This window comes from Anopheles funestus, chromosome X (assembly GCF_943734845.2).
Source record: "Anopheles funestus chromosome X, idAnoFuneDA-416_04, whole genome shotgun sequence".
Classification (NCBI taxonomy): domain Eukaryota; kingdom Metazoa; phylum Arthropoda; class Insecta; order Diptera; family Culicidae; genus Anopheles; species Anopheles funestus.
In genome coordinates this window covers 42694-69311 of record NC_064597.1, presented here as the reverse complement: position 1 = coordinate 69311, position 26618 = coordinate 42694, and the positions used below count along the sequence as shown (strand labels likewise).

Here is a 26618-nt window from a genome sequence, read left to right as displayed (position 1 = left end):
TGCTAGCAGTAAGCGACCGATAATGTGTTGTTTTTTCGTCGATGCGTTGGGGATCGGTCTTGCAAATACGCACACGGAAAGCATTAATAAATGGGCGTATTTTCTCGTGGTATGCTGGCATAAATCGGTGCAGGAATTTGCTAGCAGTAAGCGTCCGATAATGTGTTGTTTTTCCGTAGATGCTTTGGGGATCGGTCTGGCAAATACGCACACGGAAAGCATTAGAAAATGGGCGTATTTTCTCGTGGTATGCTGGCATAAATCGGTGCAGGAATTTGCTAGCAGTAAGCGACCGATAATGTGTTGTTTTTCCGTAGATGCGTTGGGGATCGGTCAGGCAAATACTTACAAGGGAAGCATTAGGAAATGGGCGTATTTTCTCGTGGTATGCTGGCATAAATCGGTGCAGGAATTTGCTAGCAGTAAGCGTCCGATAATGTGTTGTTTTTTCGTTGATGCGTTGGGGATCGGTCTTGCAAATACGCACACGGAAAGCATTAGAAAATGGGCGTATTTTCTCGTGGTATGCTGGCATAAATCGGTGCAGGAATTTGCTAGCAGTAAGCGACCGATAATGTGTTGTTTTTCCGTAGATGCGTTGGGGATCGGTCAGGCAAATATTTACACGGGAAGCATTAGGAAATGGGCGTATTTTCTCGTGGTATGCTGGTATGGATCGGTGCAGGAATTTGCTAGCAGTAAGCGACCAATAATGTGTTGTTTTTTCGTCGATGCGTTGGGGATCGGTCTTGCAAATACGCACAAGGAAAGCATTAGGAAATGGGCGTATTTTCTCGTGGTATGCTGGTATGGATCGGTGCAGGAATTTGCTAGCAGTAAGCGACCAATAATGTGTTGTTTTTTCGTCGATGCGTTGGGGATCGGTCTTGCAAATACGCACACGGAAAGCATTAGGAAATGGGCGTATTTTCTCGTGGTATGCTGGTATGGATCGGTGCAGGAATTTGCTAGCAGTAAGCGTCCGATAATGTGTTGTTTTTCCGTAGATGCTTTGGGGATCGGTCTGGCAAATACGCACACGGGAAGCATTAGAAAATGGGCGTATTTTCTCGTGGTATGCTGGCATAAATCGGTGCAGGAATTTGCTAGCAGTAAGCGACCGATAATGTGTTGTTTTTCGTACATGCGTTGGGGATCGGTCTTGCAAATACGCACACGGAAAGCATTAGGAAATAAGCGTATTTTCTCGTGGTATGCTGGTATGATTCGGTGCAGGAATTTGCTAGCAGTAAGCGACCGATAATGTGTTGTTTTTTCGTACATGCGTTAGGGATCGGTCTTGCAAATACGCACAAGGAAAGCATTAGGAAATGGGCGTATTTTCTCATGGTATGCTGGTATGGATCGGTGCAGGAATTTGCTAGCAGTAAGCGACCAATAATGTGTTGTTTTTTCGTCGATGCGTTGGGGATCGGTCTTGCAAATACGCACACGGAAAGCATTAGGAAATGGGCGTATTTTCTCGTGGTATGCTGGTATGGATCGGTGCAGGAATTTGCTAGCAGTAAGCGACCAATAATGTGTTGTTTTTTCGTCGATGCGCTGGGGATCGGTCTTGCAAATATTTACACGGGAAGCATTAGGAAATGGGCGTATTTTCTCATGGTATGCTGGTATGGATCGGTGCAGGAATTTGCTAGCAGTAAGCGACCAATAATGTGTTGTTTTTTCGTCGATGCGTTGGGGATCGGTCTTGCAAATACGCACACGGAAAGCATTAGGAAATAAGCGTATTTTCTCGTGGTATGCTGGCATAAATCGGTGCAGGAATTTGCTAGCAGTAAGCGACCGATAATGTGTTGTTTTTTCGTACATGCGTTAGGGATCGGTCTTGCAAATACGCACACGGATAGCATTAGGAAATGGGCGTATTTTCTCGTGGTATGCTGGTATGGATCGGTGCAGGAATTTGCTAGCAGTAAGCGACCAATAATGTGTTGTTTTTTCGTCGATGCGTTGGGGATCGGTCTTGCAAATACGCACACGGAAAGCATTAGGAAATGGGCGTATTTTCTCGTGGTATGCTGGTATGGATCGGTGCAGGAATTTGCTAGCAGTAAGCGTCCGATAATGTGTTGTTTTTCCGTAGATGCTTTGGGGATCGGTCTGGCAAATACGCACACGGGAAGCATTAGAAAATGGGCGTATTTTCTCGTGGTATGCTGGCATAAATCGGTGCAGGAATTTGCTAGCAGTAAGCGACCGATAATGTGTTGTTTTTCGTACATGCGTTGGGGATCGGTCTTGCAAATACGCACACGGAAAGCATTAGGAAATAAGCGTATTTTCTCGTGGTATGCTGGCATAAATCGGTGCAGGAATTTGCTAGCAGTAAGCGACCGATAATGTGTTGTTTTTTCGTACATGCGTTAGGGATCGGTCTTGCAAATACGCACAAGGAAAGCATTAGGAAATGGGCGTATTTTCTCATGGTATGCTGGTATGGATCGGTGCAGGAATTTGCTAGCAGTAAGCGACCAATAATGTGTTGTTTTTTCGTCGATGCGTTGGGGATCGGTCTTGCAAATACGCACACGGAAAGCATTAGGAAATGGGCGTATTTTCTCGTGGTATGCTGGTATGGATCGGTGCAGGAATTTGCTAGCAGTAAGCGACCAATAATGTGTTGTTTTTTCGTCGATGCGCTGGGGATCGGTCTTGCAAATATTTACACGGGAAGCATTAGGAAATGGGCGTATTTTCTCATGGTATGCTGGTATGGATCGGTGCAGGAATTTGCTAGCAGTAAGCGACCAATAATGTGTTGTTTTTTCGTCGATGCGTTGGGGATCGGTCTTGCAAATACGCACACGGAAAGCATTAGGAAATAAGCGTATTTTCTCGTGGTATGCTGGCATAAATCGGTGCAGGAATTTGCTAGCAGTAAGCGACCGATAATGTGTTGTTTTTTCGTACATGCGTTAGGGATCGGTCTTGCAAATACGCACACGGATAGCATTAGGAAATGGGCGTATTTTCTCGTGTAAGCTGGCATAAATCAGTGTGAAATTTGCTAGCAGTAAGCGACCGATAATGTGTTGTTTTCCGTAGATGCGTTGGGGATCGATCTGGCAAATACGCACACGGAAAGCATTAGGAAATGGGCGTATTTTCTCGTGGTATGCTGGCATAAATCGGTGCAGCAAAGGTGCAGGCTGGCATAAATTGCAAAGGTGAACTTGTGCGCTTTTCGTGTGACCGATTTTCCTCGGCGTGTTTTGTTTGAAAGAAATGTTTTATCTTTTGGGGTTTGTTTACATTATTACAAACTTCCTCGCCTAGAGCTGGGTGTGGTGTCTGTTATAGGCATGGATTTTGCCTTTAGTAAAACGCTACAATACGTTGTTTTAATCAGCAGAAATTTAAACCTCAGTCGGAGCAATTAAATCCATATAAAATAAATTATGATATTTGACTCGATGTTTTTTTTTTTTTGAAAGAAATATATTATCTTTAGGGTTTTGTTTACATTATTACAAACTTCCTCGCCTAGAGCTGGGTGTTGTTTCTGTTATGGGCATGGATTTTGCCTTTAGTAAATCGCTACAAAACGTTGTTTTCATCAGCAGAAATTTAAACCTCGGTCGGAGCAATTATTCTATATAAAATATATTATGAAATTTGGCTAGACGTTTTTTTTTTTTGAAAAAAATATAATATCTTTAGGGTTTTGTTTACATTATTACAAACTTCCTCGCCTAGAGCTGGGTGTTGTTTCTGTTATGGGCATGGATTTTGCCTTTAGTATAACGCGACAATACGTTATTTGCATCAGCAGAAACATTAAACCTCGGTCGGAGCAATTAAATCTATATAAAATAAGTTATGAAAGTTGGCTCGACGTGTTTTTTTTTTGAAAGAAATATATATCTTTAGGGTTTTGTTTACATTATTACAAACTTCCTCGCCTAGAGCTGGGTGTTGTTTCTGTTATGGGCATGGATTTTGCCTTTAGTAAATCGCTACAATACGTTGTTTTAATCAGCAGAAATTTAAAAATAAGTCGGAGCGAATCAAATCTATATAAAATAAATCAAATAAATTATGAACTGCAAAATTTGACAACCGCCTTAAAATTAAATGCTTCTGCTTCTCGATTTTGTAACTACCTTTTCATGAGTGCCGTATTGAGCCAAAATTATTGGGCGTGTTGTATGAAACGCTTTACTTGTTTCTGTTTCGAGCGCTTACGCTTGCACACTCTTCGTAACGATTGGTAACGGTTACCAGAATTAAAAGCAAAGCTGATAAAATTAAATTAAATGAAAGAACATTGAAATAAATTTTAGCGAATAAAATTAAATTTAATTCATTTCATTGATTTGCTGAAATCTAATGTTTTTTAATTGTAGATGCGTTCGGGATCGGTCTGGCAAATACGCACACGGAAAGCATTAGGAAATGGGCGTATTTTCTCGTGGTATGCTGGTATGAATCGGTGCAGAAATTTGCTAGCAGTAAGCGACCGATAATGTGTTGTTTTTTCGTCGATGCTTTGGGGATCGGTCTGGCAAATACGCACACGGAAAGCATTAGGAAATGGGCGTATTTTCTCGTGGTATGCTGGTATGAATCGGTGCAGAAATTTGCTAGCAGTAAGCGACCGATAATGTGTTGTTTTTTCGTAGATGCGTTGGGGATCAGTCTTGCAAATACGCACACGGAAATCATTAGGAAATGGGCGTACTTTCTCGTGGTATGCTGGTATGGATCGGTGCAGGAATTTGCTAGCAGTAAGCAACCGATGATGTGTGGTTTTTTCGTAGATGCTTTGGGGATCGGTCTTGCAAATACGCACACGGAAAGCATTAGGAAATGGGCGTATTTTCTCGTGGTATGCTGGCATAAATCGGTGCAGGAATTTGCTAGCAGTAAGCGACCGGTAATGTGTTGTTTTTCCGTAGATGCGTTGGGGATCGATCTGGCAAATACGCACACACGGAAAGCATTAGGAAATGGGCGTATTTTCTCGTGGTATGCTGGCATAAAACGGTGCAGCAAAGGTGCAGGCTGGCATAAATTGCAAAGGTGAACTTGTGCGCTTTTCGTGTGACCGATTTTCCTCGACGTGTTTTGTTTGAAAGAAATGTTTTATCTTTTGGGGTTTGTTTACATTATTACAAACTTCCTCGCCTAGAGCTGGGTGTGGTGTCTGTTATAGGCATGGATTTTGCCTTTAGTAATACGCTACAATACGTTGTTTTAATCAGCAGAAATTTAAACCTCAGTCGGAGCAATTAAATCTATATAAAATAAATTATGAAATTTGGCTTGACGTTTTTTTTTTTTGAAAGAAATATTTATCTTTAGGGTTTTGTTTACATTATTACAAACTTCCTCGCCTAGAGCTGGGTGTTGTTTCTGTTATGGGCATGGATTTTGCCTTTAATAAATCGCTACAATACGTTGTTTTCATCAGCAGAAATTTAAACCCCGGTCCGAGCAATTAAATTTATATAAAATAAATTATGAAATTTGGCTTGACGTGTTTTTTTTTAAAAGAAATATATTATCTTTAGGGTTTTGTTTACATTATTACAAACTTCCTCGCCTAGAGCTGGGTGTTGTTTCTGTTATGGGCATGGATTTTGCCTTTAGTAAATCGCTACAATACGTTGTTTTCATCTGCAGAAATTTAAACTTCAGTCGGAGCAATTAAATCTATATAAAATAAATCAAATAAATTATGAACTGCAAAATTTGACAACCGCCTTAAAATTAAATGCTTCTGCTTCTCGATTTTGTAACTACCTTTTCATGAGTGCCGTATTGAGCCAAAATTAATTGGCGTGTTGTATGAAACGCTTTACTTGTTTCTGTTTCAAGCGCATACGCTTGCACACTCTTGGTAACGATTGGTAACGGTCACCACAATTAAAAGAAAAGCTAATATAATTAAATTAAATGAAAGAACATTGAAATAAATTTTAGCGAATATAATTAAATTTAATTCATTTCATTGAATTTGCTGAAATCTAATGTTTTTGAATTTATTTTCATGTAATATTGTTTACGTTTCGTATGCGTTACACTCATTTGACAGTTGAAATTTATTATTCCGATTAATGCATTATTGTTTTCACCGGGGTAGCGTTACGAACGCAGAGGTTAGTTGTGGTAGTGTAAGGACCGTTAGGGCTAAGAACCATTGCGAAAAATCACTGCACTTGTAATAAAATACGTACGCCGAACGGTCAAGCGAGAAACCGCGCTCCAGATTAATTTTTCACCGTTCCGAAAGAAAACTAAAATTCACAACGTATGGATCGATCGCGAACAAATATTATTTGCGATGTTTTTATTTGCTTGAAATTAATTGAATCGAATATTGTTTGCTATATTGATTTGAAACAGATGTCATTCGACACAGATGTCATTCGGCACAGATGTCATTCGAGCATCCTGTTGCTTTGTAGGTGAAACCGCATGTCAAAGATGAAAAATCGATAGCTGTTGTGATCGGCATAGTTTTCGAGGTTTTGTTTACACATGCTGTAAATTGCAAAGCTTAACGTGTGCGCTCGTCGTGTGACCGGTTTGGCTCGAATTGTTTTTTTTTGAAAGAAATGTTTTATCTGTTGGGTTTTGTTTACATTATTACAAACTTCCTCGCCTAGAGCTGGGTGTTTCTGTTATGCGCATGGGGCAAGCTGCCTGTCCGGGATGAGAAAGCGATAATTGTTGTGATCGGCATGGTTACCAACGATGTACACATGTTGTAAATTGCAAAGCTGAACGTGTGCGCTTTTCGTGTGACCGATTTTCCTCGACGTGTTTTGTTTGAAAGAAATATATAATCTTTAGGGTTTTGTTTACATTATTACAAACTTCCTCGCCTAGAGCTGGGTGTTGTTTCTGTTATGGGCATGGATTTTGCCTTTAATAAATCGCTACAATACGTTGTTTTCATCAGCAGAAATTTAAACCCCGGTCCGAGCAATTAAATTTATATAAAATAAATTATGAAATTTGGCTTGACGTGTTTTTTTTTAAAAGAAATATATTATCTTTAGGGTTTTGTTTACATTATTACAAACTTCCTCGCCTAGAGCTGGGTGTTGTTTCTGTTATGGGCATGGATTTTGCCTTTAGTAAATCGCTACAATACGTTGTTTTCATCAGCAGAAATTTAAACCTCGGTCGGAGCAATTATTCTATATAAAATATATTATGAAATTTGGCTCGACGTGTTTTTTTTTTGAAAGAAATATATTATCTTTAGGGTTTTGTTTACATTATTACAAACTTCCTCGCCTAGAGCTGGGTGTTGTTTCTGTTATGGGCATGGTTTTTGCCTTTAGTAAATCGCTACAATACATTGTTTTAATCAGCAGAAATTTAAAAATAAGTCGGAGCGAATCAAATCTATATAAAATAAATCAAATAAATTATGAACTGCAAAATTTGACAACCGCCTTAAAATTAAATGCTTCTGCTTCTCGATTTTGTAACTACCTTTTCATGAGTGCCGTATTGAGCCAAAATTATTGGGCGTGTCGTATGAAACGCTTTACTTGTTTCTGTTTCAAGCGCAAACGCTTGCACACTCTTGGTAACGATTAGTAACGGTTACCAGAATTAAAAGCAAAGCTGATAAAATTAAATTAAATGAAAGAACATTGAAATAAATTTTAGCGAATAAAATTAAATTTAATTCATTTCATTGATTTGCTGAAATCTAATGTTTTTTAATTGTAGATGCTTTGGGGATCGGTCTTGCAAATACGCACACGGAAAGCATTAGGAAATGGGCGTATTTTCTCGTGGTATGCTGGTAAGAATCGGTGCAGAATTTTGCTAGCAGTAAGCGTCCGATAATGTGTTGTTTTTCCGTAGATGCTTTGGGGATCGGTCTTGCAAATACGCACACGGAAAGCATTAGAAAATGGGCGTATTTTCTCGTGGTATGCTGGCATAAATCGGTGCAGGAATTTGCTAGCAGTAAGCGACCGATAATGTGTTGTTTTTTCGTAGATGCTTTGGGGATCGGTCTTGCAAATACGCACACGGAGAGCATTAAGAAATGGGCGTATTTTCTCGTGGTATGCTGGCATAAATCGGTGCAGGAATTTGCTAGCAGTAAGCGACCGATAATGTGTTGTTTTTTCGTACATGCGTTGGGGATCGGTCTTGCAAATACGCACACGGAAAGCATTAAGAAATGGGCGTATTTTCTCGTGGTATGCTGGTATGAATCGGTGCAGAAATTTGCTAGCAGTAAGCGACCGATAATGTGTTGTTTTTTCGTACATGCTTTGGGGATCGGTCTTGCAAATACGCACACGGAAAGCATTAAGAAATGGGCGTATTTTCTCGTGGTATGCTGGCATAAATCGGTGCAGGAATTTGCTAGCAGTAAGCGACCGATAATGTGTTGTTTTTTCGTACATGCTTTGGGCATCGGTCTTGCAAATACGCACACGGAAAGCATTAGAAAATGGGCGTATTTTCTCGTGGTATGCTGGCATAAATCGGTGCAGGAATTTGCTAGCAGTAAGCGACCGATAATGTGTTGTTTTTTCGTACATGCTTTGGGGATCGGTCTTGCAAATACGCACACGGAAAGCATTAAGAAATGGGCGTATTTTCTCGTGGTATGCTGGCATAAATCGGTGCAGGAATTTGCTAGCAGTAAGCGACCGATAATGTGTTGTTTTTTCGTACATGCGTTGGGGATCGGTCTTGCAAATACGCACACGGAAAGCATTAAGAAATGGGCGTATTTTCTCGTGGTATGCTAGCATACATCGGTGCAGGAATTTGCTAGCAGTAAGCGACCGATAATGTGTTGTTTTTCCGTAGATGCTTTGGGGATCGGTCAGGCAAATACTTACACGGGAAGCATTAGGAAATAGGCGTATTTTCTCGTGGCATGCTGGCATAAATCGGTGTAGGAATTTGCTAGCAGTAAGCGACCGATAATGTGTTGTTTTTTCGTACATGCGTTGGGGATCGATCTGGCAAATACGCACACGGAAAGCATTAGGAAATGGGCGTATTTTCTCGTGGTATGCTGGTATGGATCGGTGCAGGAATTTGCTAGCAGTAAGCGACCGATAATGTGTTGTTTTTTCGTACATGCGTTGGGGATCGGTCTTGCAAATACGCACACGGAAAGCATTAAGAAATGGGCGTATTTTCTCGTGGTATGCTGGTATGAATCGGTGCAGAAATTTGCTAGCAGTAAGCGACCGATAATGTGTTGTTTTTTCGTACATGCTTTGGGGATCGGTCTTGCAAATACGCACACGGAAAGCATTCGAAAATGGGCGTATTTTCTCGTGGTATGCTGCTATGGATCGGTGCAGAAATTTGCTAGCAGTAAGCGACCGATAATGTGTTGTTTTTTCGTACATGCTTTGGGGATCGGTCTTGCAAATACGCACACGGAAAGCATTAAGAAATGGGCGTATTTTCTCGTGGTATGCTGGCATAAATCGGTGCAGGAATTTGCTAGCAGTAAGCGACCGATAATGTGTTGTTTTTTCGTACATGCGTTGGGGATCGGTCTTGCAAATACGCACACGGAAAGCATTAAGAAATGGGCGTATTTTCTCGTGGTATGCTAGCATAAATCGGTGCAGGAATTTGCTAGCAGTAAGCGACCGATAATGTGTTGTTTTTCCGTAGATGCGTTGGGGTTCGGTCAGGCAAATACTTACACGGGAAGCATTAGGAAATAGGCGTATTTTCTCGTGGCATGCTGGCATAAATCGGTGTAGGAATTTGCTAGCAGTAAGCGACCGATAATGTGTTGTTTTTTCGTACATGCGTTGGGGATCGATCTGGCAAATACGCACACGGAAAGCATTAGGAAATGGGCGTATTTTCTCGTGGTATGCTGGTATGGATCGGTGCAGGAATTTGCTAGCAGTAAGCGTCCGATAATGTGTTGTTTTTCCGTAGATGCTTTGGGGATCGGTCAGGCAAATACTTACACGGGAAGCATTAGGAAATGGGCGTATTTTCTCGTGGTATGCTGGCATAAATCGGTGCAGGAATTTGCTAGCAGTAAGCGACCGATAATGTGTTGGTTTTTACGTAGATGCGTTGGGGATCGATCAGGCAAATACGCACACGGAAAGCATTAAGAAAATGGGCGTATTTTCTCGTGGTATGCTGGCATAAATCGGTGCAGGAATTTGCTAGCAGTAAGCGACCGATAATGTGTTGGTTTTTACGTAGATGCGTTGGGGATCGATCAGGCAAATACGCACACGGAAAGCATTAAGAAATGGGCGTATTTTCTCGTGGTATGCTGGTATGGATCGGTGCAGGAATTTGCTAGCAGTAAGCGTCCGATAATGTGTTGTTTTTCCGTAGATGCTTTGGGGATCGGACTGGCAAATACGCACACGGAAAGCATTAGAAAATGGGCGTATTTTCTCGTGGTATGCTGGCATAAATCGGTGCAGGAATTTGCTAGCAGTAAGCGTCCGATAATGTGTTGTTTTTTCGTACATGCGTTGGGGATCGGTCTTGCAAATACGCACACGGAAAGCATTAGGAAATAGGCGTATTTTCTCGTGGTATGCTGGTATGGATCGGTGCAGAAATTTGCTAGCAGTAAGCGTCCGATAATGTGTTGTTTTTCCGTAGATGCTTTGGGGATCGGTCTTGCAAATACGCACACGGAAAGCATTCGAAAATGGGCGTATTTTCTCGTGGTATGCTGGCATAAATCGGTGCAGGAATTTGCTAGCAGTAAGCGACCGATAATGTGTTGTTTTTCCGTAGATGCGTTAGGGATCGGTCAGGCAAATACTTACACGGGAAGCATTAGGAAATGGGCGTATTTTCTCGTGGTATGCTGGCATAAATCGGTGCAGGAATTTGCTAGCAGTAAGCGACCGATAATGTGTTGTTTTTTCGTCGATGCGTTGGGGATCGGTCTTGCAAATACGCACACGGAAAGCATTAGGAAATGGGCGTATTTTCTCGTGGTATGCTGGCATAAATCGGTGCAGGAATTTGCTAGCAGTAAGCGACCGATAATGTGTTGTTTTTCCGTAGATGCTTTGGGGATCGGTCTTGCAAATACGCACACGGAAAGCATTAGGAAATGGGCGTATTTTCTCGTGGTATGCTGGCATAAATCGGTGCAGGAATTTGCTAGCAGTAAGCGTCCGATAATGTGTTGTTTTTCCGTAGATGCGTTGGGGATCGGTCTTGCAAATACGCACACGGAAAGCATTAGAAAATGGGCGTATTTTCTCGTGGTATGCTGGCATAAATCGGTGCAGGAATTTGCTAGCAGTAAGCGACCGATAATGTGTTGTTTTTCCGTAGATGCGTTAGGGATCGGTCAGGCAAATACTTACACGGGAAGCATTAGGAAATGGGCGTATTTTTTCATGGTATGCTAGCATAAATCGGTGCAGGAATTTGCTAGCAGTAAGCGACCGATAATGTGTTGTTTTTTCGTACATGCGTTGGGGATCGGTCTTGCAAATACGCACACGGAAAGCATTAAGAAATGGGCGTATTTTCTCGTGGTATGCTGGTATGGATCGGTGCAGGAATTTGCTAGCAGTAAGCGTCCGATAATGTGTTGTTTTTCCGTCGATGCTTTGGGGATCGGTCTTGCAAATACGCACACGGAAAGCATTAGAAAATGGGCGTATTTTCTCGTGGTATGCTGGCATAAATCGGTGCAGGAATTTGCTAGCAGTAAGCGACCGATAATGTGTTGTTTTTCCGTAGATGCGTTGGGGATCGGTCAGGCAAATACTTACACGGGAAGCATTAGGAAATAGGCGTATTTTCTCGTGGCATGCTGGCATAAATCGGTGCAGGAATTTGCTAGCAGTAAGCGACCGATAATGTGTTGTTTTTTCGTACATGCGTTGGGGATCGATCTGGCAAATACGCACACGGAAAGCATTAGGAAATGGGCGTATTTTCTCGTGGTATGCTGGTATGGATCGGTGCAGAAATTTGCTAGCAGTAAGCGTCCGATAATGTGTTGTTTTTCCGTCGATGCTTTGGGGATCGGTCTTGCAAATACGCACACGGAAAGCATTAGAAAATGGGCGTATTTTCTCGTGGTATGCTGGCATAAATCGGTGCAGGAATTTGCTAGCAGTAAGCGACCGATAATGTGTTGTTTTTCCGTAGATGCGTTGGGGATCGGTCAGGCAAATACTTACACGGGAAGCATTAGGAAATGGGCGTATTTTCTCGTGGTATGCTGGCATAAATCGGTGCAGGAATTTGCTAGCAGTAAGCGACCGATAATGTGTTGTTTTTTCGTACATGCGTTGGGGATCGGTCTTGCAAATACGCACACGGAAAGCATTAAGAAATGGGCGTATTTTCTCGTGGTATGCTGGTATGGATCGGTGCAGGAATTTGCTAGCAGTAAGCGACCGATAATGTGTTGTTTTTTCGTAGATGCTTTGGGGATCGGTCTTGCAAATACGCACACGGAAAGCATTAGAAATTGGGCGTATTTTCTCGTGGTATGCTGGCATAAATCGGTGCAGGAATTTGCTAGCAGTAAGCGACCGATAATGTGTTGTTTTTCCGTAGATGCGTTGGGGATCGGTCAGGCAAATACTTACACAGGAAGCATTAGGAAATGGGCGTATTTTCTCGTGGTATGCTGGCATAAATCGGTGCAGGAATTTGCTAGCAGTAAGCGACCGATAATGTGTTGTTTTTCCGTAGATGCTTTGAGGATCGGTCTGGCAAATACGCACACGGAAAGCATTAGGAAATGGGCGTATTTTCTCGTGGTATGCTGGCATAAATCGGTGCAGGAATTTGCTAGCAGTAAGCGACCGATAATGTGTTGTTTTTCCGTAGATGCTTTGGGGATCGGTCAGGCAAATACTTACACGGGAAGCATTAGGAAATGGGCGTATTTTCTCGTGGTATGCTGGCATAAATCGGTGCAGGAATTTGCTAGCAGTAAGCGACCGATAATGTGTTGTTTTTCCGTAGATGCTTTGAGGATCGGTCTTGCAAATACGCACACGGAAAGCATTAGGAAATGGGCGTATTTTCTCGTGGTATGCTGGTAAGAATCGGTGCAGAATTCTGCTAGCAGTAAGCGACCGATAATGTGTTGTTTTTCCGTAGATGCTTTGGGGATCGGTCTTGCAAATACTTACACGGGAAGCATTAGGAAATGGGCGTATTTTCTCATGGTATGCTAGCATAAATCGGTGCAGGAATTTGCTAGCAGTAAGCGACCGATAATGTGTTGTTTTTTCGTACATGCGTTGGGGATCGGTCTTGCAAATACGCACACGGAAAGCATTAAGAAATGGGCGTATTTTCTCGTGGTATGCTGGTATGAATCGGTGCAGAAATTTGCTAGCAGTAAGCGTCCGATAATGTGTTGTTTTTCCGTAGATGCTTTGAGGATCGGTCTGGCAAATACGCACACGGAAAGCATTAGGAAATGGGCGTATTTTCTCGTGGTATGCTGGCATAAATCGGTGCAGGAATTTGCTAGCAGTAAGCGACCGATAATGTGTTGTTTTTCCGTAGATGCGTTGGGGATCGATCTTGCAAATACGCACACGGAAAGCATTAGAAAATGGGCGTATTTTCTCGTGGTATGCTGGTATGGAGCGGTGCAGAAATTTGCTAGCAGTAAGCGACCGATAATGTGTTGTTTTTCCGTAGATGCTTTGGGGATCGGTCTTGCAAATACGCACACGGAAAGCATTAGGAAATGGGCGTATTTTCTCGTGGTATGCTGGTATGAATCGGTGCAGGAATTTGCTAGCAGTAAGCGTCCGATAATGTGTTGTTTTTCCGTAGATGCGTTGGGGATCGGTCAGGCAAATACTTACACGGAAAGCATTAAGAAATGGGCGTATTTTCTCGTGGTATGCTACCATAAATCGGTGCAGGAATTTGCTAGCAGTAAGCGACCGATAATGTGTTGTTTTTCCGTAGATGCGTTGGGGATCGGTCTTGCAAATACTTACACGGGAAGCATTAGGAAATAGGCGTATTTTCTCGTGGCATGCTGGCATAAATCGGTGCAGGAATTTGCTAGCAGTAAGCGACCGATAATGTGTTGTTTTTTCGTCGATGCGTTGGGGATCGGTCAGGCAAATACGCACACGGAAAGCATTAAGAAATGGGCGTATTTTCTCGTGGTATGCTGGCATAAATCGGTGCAGAAATTTGCTAGCAGTAAGCGACCGATATTGTGTTGTTTTTCCGTAGATGCTTTGGGGATCGGTCAGGCAAATACGCACACGGAAAGCATTAGAAAATGGGCGTATTTTCTCGTGGTATGCTGGCATAAATCGGTGCAGAAATTTGCTAGCAGTAAGCGTCCGATAATGTGTTGTTTTTCCGTAGATGCTTTGGGGATCGGTCTTGCAAATACGCACACGGAAAGCATTAGAAAATGGGCGTATTTTCTCGTGGTATGCTGGCATAAATCGGTGCAGGAATTTGCTAGCAGTAAGCGACCGATAATGTGTTGTTTTTCCGTAGATGCGTTGGGGATCGGTCAGGCAAATACTTACACGGGAAGCATTAGGAAAAGGGCGTATTTTCTCGTGGTATGCTGGCATAAATCGGTGCAGGAATTTGCTAGCAGTAAGCGACCGATAATGTGTTGTTTTTTCGTACATGCGTTGGGGATCGGTCAGGCAAATACTTACACGGGAAGCATTAGGAAATGGGCGTATTTTCTCGTGGTATGCTGGTATGGATCGGTGCAGGAATTTGCTAGCAGTAAGCGTCCGATAATGTGTTGTTTTTCCGTAGATGCTTTGGGGATCGGTCTGGCAAATACGCACACGGAAAGCATTAAGAAATGGGCGTATTTTCTCGTGGTATGCTGGCTTAAATCGGTGCAGGAATTTGCTAGCAGTAAGCGTCCGATAATGTGTTGTTTTTTCGTACATGCGTTGGGGATCGGTCTTGCAAATACGCACACGGAAAGCATTAAGAAATGGGCGTATTTTCTCGTGGTATGCTGGTATGAATCGGTGCAGGAATTTGCTAGCAGTAAGCGACCGATAATGTGTTGTTTTTTCGTACATGCTTTGGGGATCGGTCTTGCAAATACGCACACGGAAAGCATTAGAAAATGGGCGTATTTTCTCGTGGTATGCTGGCATAAATCGGTGCAGGAATTTGCTAGCAGTAAGCGACCGATAATGTGTTGGTTTTTACGTAGATGCGTTGGGGATCGATCAGGCAAATACGCACACGGAAAGCATTAGGAAATGGGCGTATTTTCTCGTGGTATGCTGGTATGGATCGGTGCAGGAATTTGCTAGCAGTAAGCGACCGATAATGTGTTGTTTTTTCGTACATGCGTTGGGGATCGGTCTTGCAAATACGCACACGGAAAGCATTAGGAAATGGGCGTATTTTCTCGTGGTATGCTGGTATGGATCGGTGCAGAAATTTGCTAGCAGTAAGCAACCGATGATGTGTGGTTTTTTCGTAGATGCGTTGGGGATCGGTCTGGCAAATACGCACACGGAAAGCATTAAGAAATGGGCGTATTTTCTCGTGGTATGCTGGCTTAAATCGGTGCAGGAATTTACTAGCAGTAAGCAACCGATGATGTGTGTTTTTTTCGTAGATGCGTTGGGGATCGGTCTTGCAAATACGCACACGGAAATCATTAGGAAATGGGCGTACTTTCTCGTGGTATGCTGGTATGGATCGGTGCAGGAATTTGCTAGCAGTAAGCAACCGATGATGTGTGGTTTTTTCGTAGATGCTTTGGGGATCGGTCTTGCAAATACGCACACGGAAAGCATTAGGAAATGGGCGTATTTTCTCGTGGTATGCTGGCATAAATCGGTGCAGGAATTTGCTAGCAGTAAGCGACCGATAATGTGTTGTTTTTTGTACATGCTTTGGGGATCGATCTGGCAAATACGCACACGGTATGCATTAGGAAATGGGCGTATTTTCTCGTGGTATGCTGGTATGGATCGAAGCAGGAATTTGCTAGCAGTAAGCAACCGATGATGTGTTGTTTTTTTGTAGATGCGTTGGGGATCGGTCTTGCAAATACGCACACCGACAGCATTAAGAAATGGGCGTATTTTCTCGTGTAAGCTGGCATAAATCAGTGCGAAATTTGCTAGCAGTAAGCGACCGGTAATGTGTTGTTTTTCCGTAGATGCGTTGGGGATCGATCTGGCAAATACGCACACACGGAAAGCATTAGGAAATGGGCGTATTTTCTCGTGGTATGCTGGCATAAAACGGTGCAGCAAAGGTGCAGGCTGGCATAAATTGCAAAGGTGAACTTGTGCGCTTTTCGTGTGACCGATTTTCCTCGACGTGTTTTGTTTGAAAGAAATGTTTTATCTTTTGGGGTTTGTTTACATTATTACAAACTTCCTCGCCTAGAGCTGGGTGTGGTGTCTGTTATAGGCATGGATTTTGCCGTTAGTAATACGCTACAATACGTTGTTTTAATCAGCAGAAATTTAAACCTCAGTCGGAGCAATTAAATCTATATAAAATAAATTATGAAATTTGGCTTGACGTTTTTTTTTTGAAAGAAATATTTATCTTTAGGGTTTTGTTTACATTATTACAAACTTCCTCGCCTAGAGCTGGGTGTTGTTTCTGTTATGGGCATGGATTTTGCCTTTAGTAAATCGCTACAATACGTTGTTTTCATCTGCAGAAATTTAAACTTCAGTCGGAGCAATTAAATCTATATAAAATAAATCAAATAAATTATGAACTGCAAAATTTGACAACCGCCTTAAAATTAAATGCTTCTGCTTCTCGATTTTGTAACTACCTTTTCATGAGTGCCGTATTGAGCCAAAATTATTGGGCGTGTTGTATGAAACGCTTTACTTGTTTCTGTTTCAAGCGCATACGCTTGCACACTCTTGGTAACGATTGGTAACGGTCACCACAATTAAAAGAAAAGCTAATATAATTAAATTAAATGAAAGAACATTGAAATAAATTTTAGCGAATATAATTAAATTTAATTCATTTCATTGAATTTGCTGAAATCTAATGTTTTTGAATTTAATTTCATGTAATATTGTTTACGTTTCGTATGCGTTACACTCATTTGACAGTTGAAATTTATTATTCCGATTAATGCATTATTGTTTTCACCGGGGTAGCGTTACGAACGCAGAGGTTAGTTGTGTTAGTGTAAGGACCGTTAGGGCTAAGAACCATTGCGAAAAATCACTGCACTTGTAATAAAATACGTACGCCGAACGGTCAAGCGAGAAACCGCGCTCCAGATTAATTTTTCACCGTTCCGAAAGAAAACTAAAATTCACAACGTAGGGATCGATCGCGAACAAATATTATTTGCGATGTTTTTATTTGCTTGAAATTAATTGAATCGAATATTGTTTGCTATATTGATTTGAAACAGATGTCATTCGACACAGATGTCATTCGGCACAGATGTCATTCGAGCATCCTGTTGCTTTGTAGGTGAAACCGCATGTCAAAGATGAAAAATCGATAGCTGTTGTGATCGGCATAGTTTTCGAGGTTTTGTTTACACATGCTGTAAATTGCAAAGCTTAACGTGTGCGCTCGTCGTGTGACCGGTTTGGCTCGAATTGTTTTTTTTTGAAAGAAATGTTTTATCTGTTGGGTTTTGTTTACATTATTACAAACTTCCTCGCCTAGAGCTGGGTGTTTCTGTTATGCGCATGGGGCAAGCTGCCTGTCCGGGATGAGAAAGCGATAATTGTTCTGATCGGCATGGTTACCAACGATGTACACATGTTGTAAATTGCAAAGCTGAACGTGTGCGCTTTTCGTGTGACCGATTTTCCTCGACGTGTTTTGTTTGAAAGAAATATATAATCTTTAGGGTTTTGTTTACATTATTACAAACTTCCTCGCCTAGAGCTGGGTGTTGTTTCTGTTATGGGCATGGTTTTTGCCTTAAGTAAATCGCTACAATACGCTGTTTTCATCTGCAGAAATTTAAACTTCAGCCGGAGCAATTAAATCTATATAAAATAAATTATGAAATTTTGCTCGACGTGTTTTTTTTTTGAAAGAAATATATTATCTTTAGGGTTTTGTTTACACTATTACAAACTTCCTCGCCTAGAGCTGGGTGTTGTTTCTGTTATGGGCATGGATTTTGCCTTTAGTAAATCGCTACAATACGTTGTTTTCATCAGCAGAAATTTAAACCCCGGTCCGAGCAATTAAATTTATATAAAATAAATTATGAAATTTGGCTTGACGTGTTTTTTTTTAAAAGAAATATATTATCTTTAGGGTTTTGTTTACATTATTACAAACTTCCTCGCCTAGAGCTGGGTGTTGTTTCTGTTATGGGCATGGATTTTGCCTTTAGTAAAACGCTACAATACGTTGTTTTCATCAGCAGAAATTTAAACCTCGGTCGGAGCAATTATTCTATATAAAATATATTATGAAATTTGGCTCGACGTGTTTTTTTTGAATGAAATATAATATCTTTAGGGTTTTGTTTACATTATTACAAACTTCCTCGCCTAGAGCTGGGTGTTGTTTCTGTTATGGGCATGGATTTTGCCTTTAATAAATCGCTACAATACGTTGTTTTCATCAGCAGAAATTTAAACCCCGGTCCGAGCAATTAAATTTATATAAAATAAATTATGAAATTTGGCTTGACGTGTTTTTTTTTAAAAGAAATATATTATCTTTAGGGTTTTGTTTACATTATTACAAACTTCCTCGCCTAGAGCTGGGTGTTGTTTCTGTTATGGGCATGGATTTTGCCTTTAGTAAATCGCTACAATACGTTGTTTTCATCAGCAGAAATTTAAACCTCGGTCGGAGCAATTATTCTATATAAAATATATTATGAAATTTGGCTCGACGTGTTTTTTTTTTGAAAGAAATATATTATCTTTAGGGTTTTGTTTACATTATTACAAACTTCCTCGCCTAGAGCTGGGTGTTGTTTCTGTTATGGGCATGGTTTTTGCCTTTAGTAAATCGCTACAATACATTGTTTTAACCAGCAGAAATTTAAAAATAAGTCGGAGCGAATCAAATCTATATAAAATAAATCAAATAAATTATGAACTGCAAAATTTGACAACCGCCTTAAAATTAAATGCTTCTGCTTCTCGATTTTGTAACTACCTTTTCATGAGTGCCGTATTGAGCCAAAATTATTGGGCGTGTCGTATGAAACGCTTTACTTGTTTCTGTTTCAAGCGCAAACGCTTGCACACTCTTGGTAACGATTAGTAACGGTTACCAGAATTAAAAGCAAAGCTGATAAAATTAAATTAAATGAAAGAACATTGAAATAAATTTTAGCGAATAAAATTAAATTTAATTCATTTCATTGATTTGCTGAAATCTAATGTTTTTTAATTGTAGATGCTTTGGGGATCGGTCTTGCAAATACGCACACGGAAAGCATTAGGAAATGGGCGTATTTTCTCGTGGTATGCTGGTAAGAATCGGTGCAGAATTTTGCTAGCAGTAAGCGTCCGATAATGTGTTGTTTTTCCGTAGATGCTTTGGGGATCGGTCTTGCAAATACGCACACGGAAAGCATTAGAAAATGGGCGTATTTTCTCGTGGTATGCTGGCATAAATCGGTGCAGGAATTTGCTAGCAGTAAGCGACCGATAATGTGTTGTTTTTTCGTAGATGCTTTGGGGATCGGTCTTGCAAATACGCACACGGAAAGCATTAAGAAATGGGCGTATTTTCTCGTGGTATGCTGGCATAAATCGGTGCAGGAATTTGCTAGCAGTAAGCGACCGATAATGTGTTGTTTTTTCGTACATGCGTTGGGGATCGGTCTTGCAAATACGCACACGGAAAGCATTAAGAAATGGGCGTATTTTCTCGTGGTATGCTGGTATGAATCGGTGCAGAAATTTGCTAGCAGTAAGCGACCGATAATGTGTTGTTTTTTCGTACATGCGTTGGGGATCGGTCTTGCAAATACGCACACGGAAAGCATTAAGAAATGGGCGTATTTTCTCGTGGTATGCTAGCATAAATCGGTGCAGGAATTTGCTAGCAGTAAGCGACCGATAATGTGTTGTTTTTTCGTACATGCTTTGGGGATCGGTCTTGCAAATACGCACACGGAAAGCATTAGAAAATGGGCGTATTTTCTCGTGGTATGCTGGCATAAATCGGTGCAGGAATTTGCTAGCAGTAAGCGACCGATAATGTGTTGTTTTTTCGTACATGCGTTGGGGATCGGTCTTGCAAATACGCACACGGAAAGCATTAAGAAATGGGCGTATTTTCTCGTGGTATGCTAGCATAAATCGGTGCAGGAATTTGCTAGCAGTAAGCGACCGATAATGTGTTGTTTTTCCGTAGATGCGTTGGGGATCGGTCAGGCAAATACTTACACGGGAAGCATTAGGAAATAGGCGTATTTTCTCGTGGTATGCTGGCATAAATCGGTGTAGGAATTTGCTAGCAGTAAGCGACGGATAATGTGTTGTTTTTTCGTACATGCGTTGGGGATCGATCTGGCAAATACGCACACGGAAAGCATTAGGAAATGGGCGTATTTTCTCGTGGTATGCTGGTATGGATCGGTGCAGGAATTTGCTAGCAGTAAGCGACCGATAATGTGTTGTTTTTTCGTACATGCGTTGGGGATCGGTCTTGCAAATACGCACACGGAAAGCATTAAGAAATGGGCGTATTTTCTCGTGGTATGCTGGTATGAATCGGTGCAGAAATTTGCTAGCAGTAAGCGACCGATAATGTGTTGTTTTTTCGTACATGCTTTGGGGATCGGTCTTGCAAATACGCACACGAAAAGCATTCGAAAATGGGCGTATTTTCTCGTGGTATGCTGGCATAAATCGGTGCAGGAATTTGCTAGCAGTAAGCGACCGATAATGTGTTGTTTTTTCGTACATGCTTTGGGGATCGGTCTTGCAAATACGCACACGGAAAGCATTAAGAAATGGGCGTATTTTCTCGTGGTATGCTGGCATAAATCGGTGCAGGAATTTGCTAGCAGTAAGCGACCGATAATGTGTTGTTTTTTCGTACATGCGTTAGGGATCGGTCTTGCAAATACGCACACGGAAAGCATTAAGAAATGGGCGTATTTTCTCGTGGTATGCTAGCATAAATCGGTGCAGGAATTTGCTAGCAGTAAGCGACCGATAATGTGTTGTTTTTCCGTAGATGCTTTGGGGATCGGTCAGGCAAATACTTACACGGGAAGCATTAGGAAATGGGCGTATTTTCTCGTGGTATGCTGGCATAAATCGGTGCAGGAATTTGCTAGCAGTAAGCGACCGATAATGTGTTGGTTTTTACGTAGATGCGTTGGGGATCGATCAGGCAAATACGCACACGGAAAGCATTAAGAAAATGGGCGTATTTTCTCGTGGTATGCTGGCATAAATCGGTGCAGGAATTTGCTAGCAGTAAGCGACCGATAATGTGTTGTTTTTTCGTACATGCTTTGGGGATCGGTCTTGCAAATACGCACACGGAAAGCATTAAGAAATGGGCGTATTTTCTCGTGGTATGCTGGCATAAATCGGTGCAGGAATTTGCTAGCAGTAAGCGACCGATAATGTGTTGTTTTTTCGTACATGCGTTGGGGATCGGTCTTGCAAATACGCACACGGAAAGCATTAAGAAATGGGCGTATTTTCTCGTGGTATGCTGGCATAAATCGGTGCAGGAATTTGCTAGCAGTAAGCGACCGATAATGTGTTGTTTTTCCGTAGATGCGTTGGGGATCGGTCAGGCAAATACTTACACGGGAAGCATTAGGAAATAGGCGTATTTTCTCGTGGCATGCTGGCATAAATCGGTGCAGGAATTTGCTAGCAGTAAGCGACCGATAATGTGTTGTTTTTTCGTACATGCGTTGGGGATCGATCTGGCAAATATGCACACGGAAAGCATTAGGAAATGGGCGTATTTTCTCGTGGTATGCTGGTATGGATCGGTGCAGGAATTTGCTAACAGTAAGCGACCGATAATGTGTTGTTTTTCCGTAGATGCTTTGGGGATCGGTCAGGCAAATACTTACACGGGAAGCATTAGGAAATGGGCGTATTTTCTCGTGGTATGCTGGCATAAATCGGTGCAGGAATTTGCTAGCAGTAAGCGACCGATAATGTGTTGGTTTTTACGTAGATGCGTTGGGGATCGATCTGGCAAATACGCACACGGAAAGCATTAGGAAATGGGCGTATTTTCTCGTGGTATGCTGGTATGGATCGGTGCAGGAATTTGCTAGCAGTAAGCGTCCGATAATGTGTTGTTTTCCGTAGATGCTTTGGGGATCGGACTGGCAAATACGCACACGGAAAGCATTAGAAAATGGGCGTATTTTCTCGTGGTATGCTGGCATAAATCGGTGCAGGAATTTGCTAGCAGTAAGCGTCCGATAATGTGTTGTTTTTTCGTACATGCGTTGGGGATCGGTCTTGCAAATACGCACACGGAAAGCATTAGGAAATAGGCGTATTTTCTCGTGGTATGCTGGTATGGATCGGTGCAGAAATTTGCTAGCAGTAAGCGTCCGATAATGTGTTGTTTTTCCGTAGATGCTTTGGGGATCGGTCTTGCAAATACGCACACGGAAAGCATTAGAAAATGGGCGTATTTTCTCGTGGTATGCTGGCATAAATCGGTGCAGGAATTTGCTAGCAGTAAGCGACCGATAATGTGTTGTTTTTCCGTAGATGCGTTAGGGATCGGTCAGGCAAATACTTACACGGGAAGCATTAGGAAATGGGCGTATTTTCTCGTGGTATGCTGGCATAAATCGGTGCAGGAATTTGCTAGCAGTAAGCGACCGATAATGTGTTGTTTTTTCGTCGATGCGTTGGGGATCGGTCTTGCAAATACGCACACGGAAAGCATTAGGAAATGGGCGTATTTTCTCGTGGTATGCTGGCATAAATCGGTGCAGGAATTTGCTAGCAGTAAGCGACCGATAATGTGTTGTTTTTCCGTAGATGCTTTGGGGATCGGTCTTGCAAATACGCACACGGAAAGCATTAGGAAATGGGCGTATTTTCTCGTGGTATGCTGGCATAAATCGGTGCAGGAATTTGCTAGCAGTAAGCGTCCGATAATGTGTTGTTTTTCCGTAGATGCGTTGGGGATCGGTCAGGCAAATACTTACACGGGAAGCATTAGGAAATGGGCGTATTTTTTCATGGTATGCTAGCATAAATCGGTGCAGGAATTTGCTAGCAGTAAGCGACCGATAATGTGTTGTTTTTTCGTACATGCGTTGGGGATCGGTCTTGCAAATACGCACACGGAAAGCATTAAGAAATGGGCGTATTTTCTCGTGGTATGCTGGTATGGATCGGTGCAGAAATTTGCTAGCAGTAAGCGTCCGATAATGTGTTGTTTTTCCGTCGATGCTTTGGGGATCGGTCTTGCAAATACGCACACGGAAAGCATTAGAAAATGGGCGTATTTTCTCGTGGTATGCTGGCATAAATCGGTGCAGGAATTTGCTAGCAGTAAGCGACCGATAATGTGTTGTTTTTCCGTAGATGCGTTGGGGATCGGTCAGGCAAATACTTACACGGGAAGCATTAGGAAATGGGCGTATTTTCTCGTGGTATGCTGGCATAAATCGGTGCAGGAATTTGCTAGCAGTAAGCGACCGATAATGTGTTGTTTTTTCGTACATGCGTTGGGGATCGGTCTTGCAAATACGCACACGGAAAGCATTAAGAAATGGGCGTATTTTCTCATGGTATGCTGGTATGGATCGGTGCAGGAATTTGCTAGCAGTAAGCGACCGATAATGTGTTGTTTTTTCGTAGATGCTTTGGGGATCGGTCTGGCAAATACGCACACGGAAAGCATTAGAAATTGGGCGTATTTTCTCGTGGTATGCTGGCATAAATCGGTGCAGGAATTTGCTAGCAGTAAGCGACCGATAATGTGTTGTTTTTCCGTAGATGCGTTGGGGATCGGTCAGGCAAATACTTACACAGGAAGCATTAGGAAATGGGCGTATTTTCTCGTGGTATGCTGGCATAAATCGGTGCAGGAATTTGCTAGCAGTAAGCGACCGATAATGTGTTGTTTTTTCGTACATGCGTTGGGGATCGGTCTTGCAAATACGCACACGGAAAGCATTAAGAAATGGGCGTATTTTCTCGTGGTATGCTGGTATGGATCGGTGCAGAAATTTGCTAGCAGTAAGCGTCCGATAATGTGTTGTTTTTCCGTAGATGCTTTGGGGATCGGTCTGGCAAATACGCACACGGAAAGCATTAGAAAATGGGCGTATTTTCTCGTGGTATGCTGGCATAAATCGGTGCAGGAATTTGCTAGCAGTAAGCGACCGATAATGTGTTGTTTTTTCGTACATGCTTTGGGGATCGGTCTTGCAAATACGCACACGGAAAGCATTAATAAATGGGCGTATTTTCTCGTGGTATGCTAGTAAGAATCGGTGCAGAATTTTGCTAGCAGTAAGCGTCCGATAATGTGTTGTTTTTCCGTAGATGCTTTGGGGATCGGTCTTGCAAATACTTACACGGGAAGCATTAGGAAATGGGCGTATTTTCTCATGGTATGCTAGCATAAATCGGTGCAGGAATTTGCTAGCAGTAAGCGACCGATAATGTGTTGTTTTTTCGTACATGCGTTGGGGATCGGTCTTGCAAATACGCACACGGAAAGCATTAAGAAATGGGCGTATTTTCTCGTGGTATGCTGGTATGAATCGGTGCAGAAATTTGCTAGCAGTAAGCGTCCGATAATGTGTTGTTTTTCCGTAGATGCTTTGAGGATCGGTCTGGCAAATACGCACACGGAAAGCATTAGGAAATGGGCGTATTTTCTCGTGGTATGCTGGCATAAATCGGTGCAGGAATTTGCTAGCAGTAAGCGACCGATAATGTGTTGTTTTTCCGTAGATGCGTTGGGGATCGGTCTTGCAAATACGCACACGGAAAACATTAGAAAATGGGCGTATTTTCTCGTGGTATGCTGGTATGGAGCGGTGCAGAAATTTGCTAGCAGTAAGCGACCGATAATGTGTTGTTTTTCCGTAGATGCTTTGGGGATCGGTCTTGCAAATACGCACACGGAAAGCATTAGGAAATGGGCGTATTTTCTCGTGGTATGCTGGTATGAATCGGTGCAGGAATTTGCTAGCAGTAAGCGTCCGATAATGTGTTGTTTTTCCGTAGATGCGTTGGGGATCGGTCAGGCAAATACTTACACGGAAAGCATTAAGAAATGGGCGTATTTTCTCGTGGTATGCTAGCATAAATCGGTGCAGGAATTTGCTAGCAGTAAGCGACCGATAATGTGTTGTTTTTTCGTACATGCTTTGGGGATCGGTCTTGCAAATACGCACACGGAAAGCATTAAGAAATGGGCGTATTTTCTCGTGGTATGCTGGCATAAATCGGTGCAGGAATTTGCTAGCAGTAAGCGACCGATAATGTGTTGTTTTTTCGTACATGCGTTGGGGATCGGTCTTGCAAATACGCACACGGAAAGCATTAAGAAATGGGCGTATTTTCTCGTGGTATGCTGGTATGGATCGGTGCAGAATTTTGCTAGCAGTAAGCGTCCGATAATGTGTTGTTTTTCCGTAGATGCTTTGGGGATCGGTCTTGCAAATACGCACACGGAAAGCATTAGAAAATGGGCGTATTTTCTCGTGGTATGCTGGCATAAATCGGTGCAGGAATTTGCTAGCAGTAAGCGACCGATAATGTGTTGTTTTTTCGTAGATGCTTTGGGGATCGGTCTTGCAAATACGCATACGGAAAGCATTAGGAAATGGGCGTATTTTCTCGTGGTATGCTGGCATAAATCGGTGCAGGAATTTGCTAGCAGTAAGCGACCGATAATGTGTTGTTTTTTCGTACATGCTTTGGGGATCGGTCTTGCAAATACGCACACGGAAAGCATTAAGAAATGGGCGTATTTTCTCGTGGTATGCTGGCATAAATCGGTGCAGGAATTTGCTAGCAGTAAGCGACCGATAATGTGTTGTTTTTTCGTACATGCGTTGGGGATCGGTCTTGCAAATACGCACACGGAAAGCATTAAGAAATGGGCGTATTTTCTCGTGGTATGCTACCATAAATCGGTGCAGGAATTTGCTAGCAGTAAGCGACCGATAATGTGTTGTTTTTCCGTAGATGCGTTGGGGATCGGTCAGGCAAATACTTACACGGGAAGCATTAGGAAATAGGCGTATTTTCTCGTGGCATGCTGGCATAAATCGGTGCAGGAATTTGCTAGCAGTAAGCGACCGATAATGTGTTGTTTTTTCGTAAATGCGTTGGGGATCGATCTGGCAAATACGCACACGGAAAGCATTAGGAAATGGGCGTATTTTCTCGTGGTATGCTGGTATGGATCGGTGCAGGAATTTGCTAGCAGTAAGCGTCCGATAATGTGTTGTTTTTCCGTAGATGCTTTGGGGATCGGTCAGGCAAATACTTACACGGGAAGCATTAGGAAATGGGCGTATTTTCTCGTGGTATGCTGGCATAAATCGGTGCAGGAATTTGCTAGCAGTAAGCGACCGATAATGTGTTGGTTTTTACGTAGATGCGTTGGGGATCGATCAGGCAAATACGCACACGGAAAGCATTAGAAAATGGGCGTATTTTCTCGTGGTATGCTGGCATAAATCGGTGCAG

The 26618-nt window shown here is 42.2% G+C and overlaps 1 long non-coding RNA gene across 1 annotated transcript; it reads left to right on the top strand.

Annotated features, from left to right (window-relative positions):
• The first annotated feature begins 1225 nt into the window (after positions 1 to 1225).
• Positions 1226 to 17229, top strand: LOC125762289 (uncharacterized). Its single transcript, XR_007418197.1, has 2 exons — positions 1226 to 3194; positions 16263 to 17229. It is a non-coding gene; the product is annotated as an uncharacterized LOC125762289 (long non-coding RNA).
• Positions 17230 to 26618: the final 9389 nt, after the last annotated feature.